Raw genomic sequence first — 12,959 nt, forward strand, 5'->3', positions numbered from 1 at the left:
ACTCTTAGGTTGAGTAAGAGTTCAGCTTTACTTCAAGGATGCATTTTTCATAGCTGACACAACATTGTATGTCTACGTACTCTGTTTCCAAGGAAGAGTGACTTGAGGGGCTGCTGCATTTAAATGTGTCTGTAATACAGATTGTGAGTCCTCCTCCTCTTCCTGATAATTAATTAATCTTAGAGATATTTATTCTTCTAGTATCTCTGATCAGCTCCAGTTCATTGTGATAATGTAGATGCATTCAATTTGTGTAGAATCAGAACACATAAAGCTTTGATGTGCTAAATTTTTATACCAGGTTATCTTGCTAGGGAGTCAGCTGAATTTTTAATTCCCTACAACTCCTCCCTCCCCAGGCAACAGGTCAAAAGAGGTGATTCTAAGACCCCACTGGGTGTCCAGCTCTGGGGTTTTTAGCACAAGAAAGATGTGGTCCTGTTAGTCCAGTTTGGGCCATGAAGATGCTCAAAGGGCTGGAGCACCTCTGGTAAGAAGCAAGGCTGAGTGAGTTGGGATTGTTCAGCCCAAGAGAAAAAGGCTCCAGGGAGCCCTTATTGTGGCCTTTCTGTACTTAAAGGGGCCTGAGAGAGATGGGAGGAAGTATTTTCAGTGGGCCTGTTTCAGTGGGAGAGGGGGTAATGGTTTTAAATTGAAAGAGGATCGATTTAGATTAGATATAAGGAAGGATTTTTTTTTTTTTTTTACAATGAAGGGGGTTAAACACTGTCAGGGAGGTTGTTGATGCTCCATCTCTGCAAACATTCAAGACCAGGTTGGACCAGGCTCAGAGCAACCTGATCTAGTTGAATATATCCCTGCTTATTGCAGGGGGTTTGGACTGGATAACCCTTAAAGGTCCTTTCCAACTCTATGCTACTATTCTGTGATTTTCCTGGCTTCAGTTTTGTCTCAAAGGAGGAGGTGTAGTTACCCCAACTGAGGTACATTGCTTACCTATAGGGATCTCACATTTAATAAAGCAGACAGCTCATTCCCTATCTGTCATATTTATGGAATCAAATATCCCAACATCCTTTATGCAATTCCTGCTTTATGAACTTTGTCACCTCTAAGCCAGTGGTTAAGCACAGACATGGCCCAAGTTCATTTGCATGTGGAATGTGGCAGTAACATCAATTACAGAAGAAAGGAACTGTGAGTTTCTTTGAAAAGTCACCGAGTTCAATGTTCAAGGCACAATCAACTGTATTTACCAAACTCCTTCAACATCTGCCTAAGCTGTTCTTAGAGACTTTCCTTCACAGATTTTTACATTGCCCTCAGAATCCTTAACTACTGTAATCATTATTGTGATCAATTTTGTCTTACGAGAAGAAACATGTTTATCTGGTTTATTGTTATCTTAATCCTTCCTACAATAGTGTTTCTGTAAACTGTTATGCCTGCTGCAAGCACTTGCCTTCAGTCCAGAGCAGGCCGGAGGTGTTGCCAACACAACAAAGTCACATTTACAACTGTATCGCTATAATGTGTACTAAACAGATTAAAGGCTGTGCATTAAGAGGTGTTATAAAGTAATTCAAGTGAAAAATGTCAGATGAGAGACTTTTTAATTGGGCTTCAGAGAAGCCTGTTCTTCACCCAGGGCTGCTTTGTTATCCCAAATAATTATTTGGAATTATATGAAGCACTGCTTATGAAATCTGCAGATGACTTCAAAACAGGCCAGGGCCACCTGGGCCCCTTGAATAACACATGTTTTAATCCACCTACACAGCAAATATCTGTGCATCAAAGCCGAGGTTGCTGTCTGTTCATAGGATAAAAATACAAAGCATGTTTTTGGGCCCGGTGTGAGGGAGGAGAATGCTGTATCTTCAAAAGCAGTGAATCAGATGAGGGCTGAGGAGGTCACAAGGGGTAAATGCCTGATGTGCAATGTGGCAGCTGCAACAGCAAATGCAGACATCAGGTGTGTAAGCACAAATCCTGCCCATGGAAGTGCTAGGATGTGGCCACAGCCATTGCATGGCACAGGAACGTGACTCTTCTAGAATCACCGTGAATGATAGAAGGTGTAACCATCTGGAAAAGGCTCATTAGGAACCCAGAAGAATGAGTCAGTGGAAAAATCTGGGCTGTACGAAGGTGATAGGTAATTATTATCTACCCAGCAAAAGCACAGCAGAAAAGCGCTGTAATCGTCTGTGCGCAGCGAGATCCCCTCGCTGGAGAAGGAAAACGTTTGGTGGTTAAAAATTATGGCATTTTCGACGTGTTGCCTTCCTACAGGATTCTTTAATTTTTGGAAAGATAAAGCCCTGAAATCCTACGTGTTTCAGTCCCCGAGCAGTGCCTGGCGTGAGCCCAAATCAGCTGCTGGTGCAGCCCCCTCCACGCCGCTGTGGGGTCCCAGCGGGACACGCTTCCTTCCCATGGACAAGCACCAAGGGTGCTCTTACCTGCTCCCAGGGGGAAGAATTAGCTTTTTCTGGGAGCTTTGCCCGTGCAGAACAGAGGCCTCGGCTTTTCAGCTTCTAGTAGAGATAGGGCTGGGGTACAGCCGGAAAGCTAAAGCAAAGGTAACCTATGGAGCAGATGAGGAGGCAGCGGGTGGAATCGAGTGAGAGAGAGGTGAGCAAGGACGGGGTAAATCCTCTGTCAGCTCTTTAAGCGGTAGCTGTTACCGTATAGCAAAGGCACCGACAAGCTCGGTGCGACATCCCCGGACCGCGGCACTGTTTGGCGAGCCCGGCCCAGACCCGGGGGCTGCACTGCCGAGCACAGCGACCCCTCCATGGGGCTCCGAGAGCCCCGTCCTGGCAGCGGCGGCGCCCGGCCCCGGGCAGCGCCCGCCCCCGCTTCCTCCCCCGCCCCCGCCGCCATGTTGTGGGGCCGAGCGCCGCGGGAGGCGCAGGGGCCGCGGCCCGGCGGAGCCGCCGCTCGGGGCAGCGCAACAGGTACCGGCGGGCCGGGGGGCGCGGGGGGCATGGGCCGCGGGCGCTACGGGCTCCACGGGCTCCACTGTCTTGAGCCGCTTTACTTGTCTTTTATTCTTTAGCTGAGTCTAGGCTCTTTTTTTTTTTTTCCCTTTATTTTTTTTTTTAGGTAGGCTTTTTTCTTTCTTCTTTTTTTTTTTTTTTTTTTTGTTTTCCTCTCCTCTTTTTTTGGGTGGGGGTGGTGTCTCGGGCTTTGGCGGCGGCGGCTCCCACTGCCGGCGCTGCCGCTGCTCGCCCGCGCTCCCTCGGCGCGCTGCGAGCGGAGCGATCGCGGTGCCCGTGCCCAGAGAGCTCCCGGAGCGCCCGGGGGAGCCCCTGCCGAGGTGAGGTGACTCGGACGCGTTTGTAGAGCCCCGCTCCTTGTGGTGATGGTGATTTTGTTCCGTCTGGTTAGCTGTGAAAATGCGGGGTTTGGAGAAACCCAGCTGGTTTCCGCAGTTAAAGTTTGCAAACTGCTCTGTCTGTAAATAGACTGGCTTTTCTCGGTCTCGACTTCTCACCGCGGCATGTCGTAATTCAGAGAATAAAATGAGGCTGAGGTACGTGATTCGGTTTCCTAAACATTAAGGTACCATTTTGAATACAGTAAATGGTTTTCGGGCCAGTTGGGGCTTTGACATCTGTCACATCGCAGAACTCGAAAGTAGATCCTGCTTTAAGATAGTGCCTGCGTTCTCTGAAGTTATTCTTGCAGCGGTTCTCTTAAACATCAGTCGGAAATTCCCCATCTAAGCACGGGAATGAGAAGTCTCAAGCTTCTTTGCCCTTGTGTCCAGGCTGCCCTCTGTTGTGCGTTGCTCTTTTGGAAAAATGATGTTTTCTGAGCTCGTTTGCTGTTGGTGCTGGCCTGTGGTGGCCGGAGTGTGCACAGGAAGGCTCGGAGGGCGTGTGAAGCAGAATGTGCTGTAGGTTACAACGGTGCTGCATAAATTTTTGCTTGCTCTCAAGAACTTCTAATCATTCATCTGAAATTGGCTTGTAACAAATATGTATATTTGTGCGACGGTGACATGTAGAAGTAAGGAGCGCTAGGAGCTAGTTGGATAAGCAGCTACCTGGGCTTCGTTCTCCTCCCAAATCTGGTTCATTTTTGTTACCTTGTTTCTACTCGACCTCCCCTGTTTTGTTTGTGTGTATTTTTTCAGTGTGACTCATCTGGGAGGGGCATTCACACCACCATACCTCTGAGTATTCAGAGAAACCTTAACTCAGACTCAGGGCTCCCTGGGATGTGAACTGTGTGATGCCTGCAGACATGGATTTAGGCTGCTCCTTGCTCTCTGTTGAACAGAATTTTTTGTTAGATTAGCCTCTTAACTCAGATGCCTAAATTAGATCAAGTGAATATGCTTATCCTTTTAATTACTATCCTGAGGGAATTGCGTTTACTTTTTTTCTCCTCCATCTGTACAAGATCTGGGGTACAGGATGAATCCCTGGCTGAGTTGTAGCAGTCACTGTAATAGAAACCGAGAGGATGATGTTCCCATAGCAGTAACAATAACAAAATGGGGTACCTATGGTCTGTTTGGGCTAATCATAAAAATAATGGGGTTATCTACCATAGGTGCTGGTCAAAGCACCAAAGCTTTATGGATACTTATTTTTTAACCATTCTTGTAGGCAGAATGAGATAGATCAAGATGAAAGTGAGTGTGGATGATTTTGATCTGTGTTTTTGATAAGGCTTTATTTATTGAGACTCAGGTATTACAGTGATTTGTACCACAGGAGTACTTACAGTAAAGTTTTTTTACAGATATTTCTGTTGTAGTCTGTAATGTTGAAAAGTGAATTAATTTAATAGCATAGGAAAGTAGCAAGCTATGAAAAATGAAGCTAAGTCTGTAGGTGATAGTATTTCTTCAATGAGCTGCTTGTCAGGAGCTGGTGAAGAAAATGAGGCAGCATTTGGAAAGTGAAAGGTGATGTGCATGCTTTGCTTGGGGTGTTATCAGAAACCTTCACAGCCTTTGAGAATAGGCATCTGTCAGGAAAATACTGTGGGTTTAGTTCCTGAAAGGCAATGTAGTCCAGATTAGTTCCTGTCACAAATTGAGACAGATGTCTCTGGTCTGAGAGATAATTTACTTGCAGACTTTTAACTAACAGGTTATCTACTGTTGCTTCAAAAGATTTAATTTGATTAGCATGCAAAATATGTGAAAAAAGCATTTAATGAGATTTTTCTTTTAAAGGCCAGAGCTGTTCTCTTTGTCTTTTTAAAAACTGGTTCAAAAATTGGACATCTTTACTTGTAATGTCAATTTCTAGCCTATTTTCACTTGAAAGGAAATACCTCCACTATTTCAGTTTTTAAAAAGCTTTTATCTGATTTGATTTGTTTTTATTTACCTCAAATGTAGTTACAGAAAAATATTGTTTTGAAGGGACTTCTGGAGATCATCTGGTCCAACCCTATGAAAAGCATGGCCAGGTCAGGTCACTCAGAGCCATGTCTGGTTGTGTTGGGATTATCTCTGAGGGTGGAGATCCCAAAAACTCACTGGACAGCCCTCTCCAGTTTGGTACCTACCCTGACTCAAAGTACATCCCACCCCCTTGCCCAGGCTGCCAGGGAAGACATTAAACAATACTGGCCATGGCGGCAGCTCCTGGGGAGCATTGCCCGTTCCAGCCAGATGGATTTGGGACTACTGAGGACAGCCCTTGGACTCTGCTGGTCAGGCAGGTTTTCCACCCACTTTACAGTCAGCTTTTTCAAACTATATTCCACCAGTTTGGCTGTAAGAACACTGTGGGAGATCTTGTTAAAAGCCTTTGTGGTGTCAAAACAAGCTGCTGTGCCTTTGTTCAGAGGGCCAATCATCAGGTGTGGTTGGTCCTCAATAGCCACATGCCGTTTCCCTTCACCTTTTTCTTCTTCAAGCATCTGTAGGTGGGTCCTACGATGATTTGCTCCATAATCTTTCTAGGGACTGAAGTGAGACTTAGCTGCCTTCAGTTTGCCTTTTTCAAGTCACCAGGATCCTTGACCAGTCACCAAGACCCCCCAAAAATAACAGAGTTTAGTCTTACAGTGACATTAGCCAGTGTTCCTGGGGCTGTGATTTGTTCCATATGCGCATGTATGCAAATGCTCTATTTACATGTTTTTAAGTTATTTTGACTTTCAAAAGCTGCTTTCAGTCCACTGCAAAGTTAAATCTTTTGGTAAAGGATATTAGATGATGGATACTGCCATGTTTTTAAGTTTTGGGGTGAACCTTGATGTAGTTGTTCTGTGAAAATCATGAGAGCAGTAGTTGGCTGACAGAGTTTGGGGTGTTACTTGGATTGGAAGGTTTGTTTTATGTGGCTGACTGATTGAGAAAGTCAGTTACCCTTCTTAGGCTTTTTTGTCTTAAGTGATGATTGGTGGTTATAAAGATAACAAAGATAGAGTTGTAGAGTCCTCTTCATTTTATGAGGGACTGACCTACTCAAGCACTATCACTTGTCAGGAGAACAACACAAAGTATACTTCGAGGTTCAGAGGTTGAGCCTAGATATTGGGAGTAGTAGGGTAGTTACTGTATTCCTCTTACCTTTAGAAACATACTATCACTCTTTAACTTCACCTTTTAAAATTGCACTTTTCTTGTGTGCCCTGGCTGGTGATAGATGACACATCAGGCTATTTTGAAGGGAAACATTCATGTTAGAGTTCCTGGTTGGATTTCTGGAAGGGCTAAGCAGCTGTTTTAAGTGATCCTGAAATTTTCAAATGCTTAGTTGCAAATATTGCAGGTAGCTGAATTCTCTCTGGTATTCTGTGTCTGACTCCTGATCAGTATAGAACTGGGAGATTTATGTCTACGTGTAAGTTCCTTCCAGTGACAGACCAATGTAAGCCAAAATTTTAAGCCAGCTGTGAGCAGGGAAGCCTTGTTTTCTGTGGCATTAGCTGTCTGAGTTTGATCAGATGTGAGCCTGTGTTGAATTTTTTCTTGTGGTCAGTATATTTAGACCAGCCTTCAGCCATGTGGATCCTCTGGTGTCTAATATAGGCACTCAAACATACTGCAGTCTTTCTCTCCCTTGAGGGTACTAAATTTGGTTGTGCCTTCTCTGTCTGGTTGCCTGCTTTTTATGAATATTATATTCAGTTAAGATCATTGCAAAGGACACCCTTCTGTTAAGCTTGGTTCATGTTGGTGATGGGGTTCATCAGAGTAGTTTACTCATGTCTCATACTCTGAGAAAGTCAAGCTAAGAATTCAGGCATCCTGGTTGCTTGGTTACTATAGTGCTGCTGCTTTCATTAATTCACTTGTCTATCAGGATGGTGGTTTTTGGGTTTTTGGGTTTTTTTTGGTTTTTTTTTTTTTTATTCTCAGATTTATTTAAGGATAAGTCTTTAGAAAACAAACAGGAGGCTATTTCATGAGTAGTTCTTTGTTCTTCTTACTTCTACGGATACATTGTTTTATTGCCCTTTGCAAGATGATGCAGGGACTGTAGTAACTAGTTTTTCTGGTATTGTTGTGCCATCAGCACCAAATGTTGTAAAGGTGAGGATTAGGTCACATAAAAATTATATAGTAAAAATGGAGCTGGTGAAATGTCATTTTTCTTCAAATTGAGAGTATTTAGAACTTTGTCAGTATAGGAACAGAGCCTGCCCATGCTGGTTACTCGGATCCTATAGTTAAAACAATGGATCGAACATTAATATATAGGTGAGCACTGTGTTGGGTAACTCTTATTTTCAGAACAACACATAAAATTCAAATGATGTAACCTGATGACAGTAGCAGCACAAAGCATTGGAGTTACCTAATAGAGGACAAGTATCTGAGAACTATTTTTAAACATTTTGGCAGTTACAGAGAGTTGAAAAGGTGTGGTTGATCCAGAAAAGTCACTGCTTCCTTGGAACAGCGATTCTGAGAGCAGACAGTTTGACTTGAGACACTTTGATACGGGATGTTGCTGCTTCACAAGTAGCAGATAATAATTCTGAGCTGGCTCTACTAGTGAAAATGTTCAAGGCTGATGCAAGTGGAGCTTGTGAAATGCTGTGGCATCAGTCATGAGCAGTATCTGCAGTTAGTGATTCAACGGCATACACATGAAGTAAGGGAAGAACAGGAAATGGGAGTTAACTTTTCTTTGTTTCTAAAAATATTACAATTGGAATGTGGAAAAAAATTACCTATTATGGCTATACTAATAAATGTATCAAAAAATCAGAGCACATTTAAATAATACTTTGGTCTTATCTTTCAAAGTTCAAGAATTTTACTAATCAAAAGCTAAAACTTCCTAGCTTTTTCCACTACACTCTTACAACTTTAAGGTAGGATATGTGTCTTTCTGACTGAGATACATTTGCCCCTTGGAATTTTACATGATATTGAGATGTTTGTTTAACATGAGCAATAGATAATTGATTCTCTAAGATCATGAAATTCAATTTGGTGGTCAGAACATTGTTACTGTGTGCTCTAGAGCTCTGTGCTAAAGGTTTAAGAGACCACATTTCAGCTGGATGATTTGAAGGACTGTTCTTGATAATATGAGCATGGATGTGACTTGTGGGTGGGAGTGGGGTCAGAAGCAGGAGTCTTCAGCTGGGGCAGGTGGGAGATGCTGTGCCACATTGCCTGTGTGCTGAGCCCAGCTCAGAACCAGTGTGCTGGTCCCAGAGCCCCTGTGCTGGGGGGCATCTCCATTACACCCACACTTTTCTGTGTCACTTTGGGGAATGCATTTTTACCCATCATTATCCAACTAAAATACTCCTACCTAGTTACTTTTTCCTGTTTTGACTGCCATATGCTAATCTTTGCTTCTTCTCCCACAAGGTTTCCCTGTTTTTTGATTCATCAGAGATAAACACCATTTCTGTGCTTTAAAGGCTTCTTGTGGCTTTCTCCTCTCTGCTTGTCATCTCATTCAATTTTGAGAAGTTAAAACTGATGGTTTTGTGCACCTGTCCAGCTTGAAAGCAGATACCTAAACTGTAAATCCAGTCTCACTGAATGTTTTACTTTCATTGGTTTTACAGATACTCCAAGATTGTTCTCTGCTGAGCACAGAAGAGTTCTCACATATCTTTTGTTTCATGCTTTGCTATAGCAGCCCACTAGATGTTCTATGTATTTTGCATTGTTATCTATGTCTGAAACTGAGCAGCAAGTTAAGCAGCATCTCTTTTATCATAAGAAGAAAATAACATTAAGAATTCTTCTGTTAGTTTTTTTTTTTTCTCTGTTAGCATTTTACTTGTGCTTCTGATGAAGGACAGGAGTGGGCTTAAAATTTTCCTCTAAGGTGGCAAGATTTTAAATGAATAAGCTTAAAAGTAATATGCTCTCACGTTTCCAGTCTTGGTTGAAGTAAGAAAACAATGTAAAGAAGACAACTCATCAAATACTTTTCTCTTGCCCAAGTCCCCATTGACATATATTAGGAGTTACAGTGTGAAAATGGAGAACTGCAAGTTTCAAGGTGTGTGGACCTCACCAAACAGCATTTAAGGGTGCTTGCACAAAGCTTGCAAATGATTACATGTGAGAATTGATGTGCTTTAAAACAGAATTTAAAAAAAAAGGCATATGGAGTGTGGAGTCATGTGAATTGGAAAGTAGGAAGCATAAAAAACCCAAAAAACCACAAGAGTATTTTAAGTTACCACCCCATGAGGAGCAAGCGTATCTCACTCAGCTCTCTGGAAGGGTTACAAAATGCAGCCTAGAGTTGCTTCTTGAAGGTAGAAGCTCAGAGCCTTTAAAAAAAATATCTTATAAATAGTATACCCTCTACTTCTTGGGTTTTTTTTCATTTCCTTTCTAAGCAAAGCAAGCAGAGGTGGTGATGTCTGTCTGGGATCAGGTGAGTGAATATATTCTCCCAGGGCGTGACAGAGCTGGATTCAATTTCCATCTTTTCCTGAGGAAGTTTGTGTCTCCTGGGAGAAGGGCCAGGGAATTAAATAGTGAGCTTCCTGAAGTGGGATTCTGATTCTCTCCCTCAGAACAATTTCTTCCTTGCAAAGAAGGTTTGAAGCTGGACGGACAGACAGAGAGGGACCTGCAGGTCTCTGCCTTAATGTAGAGAATTAAAAATAAAATGGGAGAAATCTTCTCCTAGAAAGGAGGAAGGAAAGATCAGTTTTAATCTCCAGAAAGAGAGGAGAGAGCTGAACTGTGTCTTGACACTCTGAATGGGTGCTTTCACAGCTGAGCAGCTGTGTAAGAAACAGAGTAAGCCCAGCAATAGTGACCACACAATTCTGGTTTTTGAACAGAAAGAGAGATCCTTGTATTTTGGATGGTCAGTAAGTTCAGAAAGCATATTAGTCAAGCAAGGTGGGGAGAAAGGTATTTGTCAGAAAAATACTTTTTGTGTTCTGTCTGGATCACAGAATCACTGGGTTGGAAGCGACCTTCAAGATCATCGAGTCCAACCCAGCCCTTAACACCTCACCTAAGCTGTGGCACCAAATGCCACATCCAGTCTTTTTTTAAACACATCCAGGATGGTGACTTCACCACCTCCCTGGGCAGGCCATTCCAGAACTTTATCACTCTTTCCATAAAAAACTTTTCCCTAACATCCAACTTGTATTTCCCTTGGCACAGCTTGAGACTGTGTCCTCTGGTTCTGCCAGTTGCTGCCTGGAGAGGGAGACCAACCCCACCTGACTACAGCCACCTTTCTGGTGGTTGTAGAGTGATAAGGTCACCCCTGAGTCTCCTTTTCCCCAGACTAAACAACCCCAGCTCCGTCAGCCATTCCTCACAGGGTTTGTGTTCCAAGCCCCTCACCAGCCTTGTTGCCCCCTCTGGATGCGCTCACTGTTGGGTAGGAAGTTTCTCTTTCACAATGAACAAGGAAGGGGCTTCATACGCTAGGGTTAAGAAGTAAAATGTTTAAGACTTTTTTTTTTTTTTAATATCAAAATATTAACTGAGGCTTTCAGTACTGTTATCTACAGTAGCAGGGGGAGCAGGAAGAGCCAGCAATGTGCTACCCACAGTCAACTCCTCCGTTCTGTCACTGATGTCATTCATCTGTTATCAGAGTGGGTGGACTTTGTAAGCTGGCCACAGTGCATTTTGAAAAGGCCATGTGCCTGTGTATAACTGTACTGTATAAAGGAGATAAATGCTTGGCCTGCCACAATGTTGAGATGTTTTTCTTTTTTTTTTTTTAATCAGTAAACTCTCATACCAGTATGTTTTGAACAGAAAGACAAAGAGAAGTTACAGTCTGTGCTGCTTCATAATGCCTTACTAATGCTTCTTATTGTCCCATTTTTAAGGGAGTACATCAAAAAAAGCAGCAAACAACTACATGGGCTATTGCAGTGTCACTGCTTTGCAAATATAATGAGTTGTCTTTGTGTTGTCCAGGTCTACAGGTGTTGCAAAGAGTAAATCAGGTAACTAGTGCTGCAGTCTCTGTCCTTGCTAATTGGCTCTTGCAGCAAAATTCTGCAATATATCTTCCTCCTGCCACAGAGAGAAGGAAAAGAGTAATAGTGTGACCACACATGCTGCTTCCATGGGATTTGCTTTCTTCCAGAGAGAACCTGGTGCACCAGACCTTCATTCCTACTAAAACTATGTGGCTGTGGTTCTTCTGAGAAATGTTTTGGAAAAAAAAAATTGATTCAAGTATAAATATTAACAAAGATTGTGGTGAGGCTGCCCTTCATAAAATGGCAATATGCCTATGATAGTAAAAACAAAAAGCTTTTTTCCTTTCTCCTGCAATCTGCCCAGCTCTAATGTTTTCTAATGCTTTCAGCATGGTCCTGATGTGCCCCCTGCTCCTTGCAATCTCCTCATTTCTTTTCTGCACTTGTATCAACTATAATGAACACTGAGAGAGGGAACAGAAGTTGCAGTCTGGCAGGTCAGTTTGTGAAAACAATTAGTGCTTTAAAGGTTTGGGCTAGTCAGATGGCTTGTTTACAAGAACTTGCTGTTCTGCTGTTTAAATGTGAGATCCAAGTTTTCCTGTTTTCACCCTAAATGGCAGCAGGACTTAATGTCATCTACAGTGTTTGTAAGGATGTTTGATCCTGTTGTTACACCACGGATTTTGTACTGTCTGCCACGGTTTCTTACAACTGATGACTGAGTTCACCAAGCACATCTAGAGCAATTTGCAGAAACAACTTTCTGTGAAATGCTCTGGTGGCAATGTCCATTATTTCATCCATATCATCTGTTTGGGATACTGATTATAGTATTTTCTTGATTCTTATTTTCTTTCTTCAGTGAACATTTCTATATGACATTGTGTAAAAAAGGTCCTTGGAAGTGTACAGCTTCCACCTCCATTAATGATTAAAAGTTATCAGAATCTATCTAAAAAAGTCTAAGTTTGTCTTAAAATGAGAATATTTTGCTGTGATTCCCCTTGGAAAATCAGTGGCTCACACTTGTGTCCTAAAGGCTTAAGGTGCTTTTACACCTTTGTAATCTTTATAGATGGTGACTGCAGCAACTTTATTTGCAATTTGTGAAAATAAGCTGCTTTTAGCTTTGATATATGCATAATCTCCAAGACTTTGGGATGTGCTGGAGAAATGCAGAAGTCAAAATACTTGTTGAGGGCAAGCTCCATTCATTGAGAAGGATTGTTTTTCCAGACTTTTGAAAAATGTGCATAGATTTCAAGTTTACTGGGCTGTTTCCTCCTTCTTTAAAAAAAATTGAGGGGAAATTATACTGCAGCAATACTTTTATTCTTTCTTTTTTCACTTTTTGGTACAATTTAGAAGCTGTCACTGTAGAGGTATCTGTGCTTGGTGTAGTCCTGGTGTCTGAATGGATCTGTGCAAAGGGATAAGACTGCGTTCCCAATGCTGGTGAGATACAAAATCCTGCAAAAGTCCCATTTATGATTTTTTGGTTGCTTCTGTAAGGTCATAGTTTTCCTCTTTAGGGGTTACTGTAGGAGGGTTTGGTTCCCTTCAAGTTTAGTGTTTATTTGAAATGCCACAAGGTCTCCGTATAGACATAATAGTGAGACAAC

The 12,959-nt window shown here is 42.5% G+C and overlaps 1 protein-coding gene across 3 annotated transcripts in view; it reads left to right on the forward strand.

Moving 5' to 3' along the window:
- Positions 1 to 2,542: 2,542 nt before the first annotated feature.
- ITSN2 (intersectin 2) overlaps positions 2,543 to 12,959 on the forward strand; it is an 80,488-nt gene continuing 70,071 nt past the window's right edge. The window contains exon 1 of one of the 3 annotated variants that reach the window (XM_036381205.2): positions 2,543 to 2,598. The gene's annotated coding sequence lies outside the window, so the exon portion shown is untranslated. Of the gene's footprint in view, positions 2,599 to 2,873; positions 2,925 to 12,959 lie in introns of those variants that run through there. The other 2 variants (XM_036381204.2, XM_036381203.2) reach the window with 2 other exon arrangements.

The sequence above is a fragment of the Molothrus ater genome, chromosome 3 (genome assembly GCF_012460135.2).
Source record: "Molothrus ater isolate BHLD 08-10-18 breed brown headed cowbird chromosome 3, BPBGC_Mater_1.1, whole genome shotgun sequence".
Taxonomy (NCBI): Eukaryota; Metazoa; Chordata; class Aves; order Passeriformes; family Icteridae; genus Molothrus; species Molothrus ater.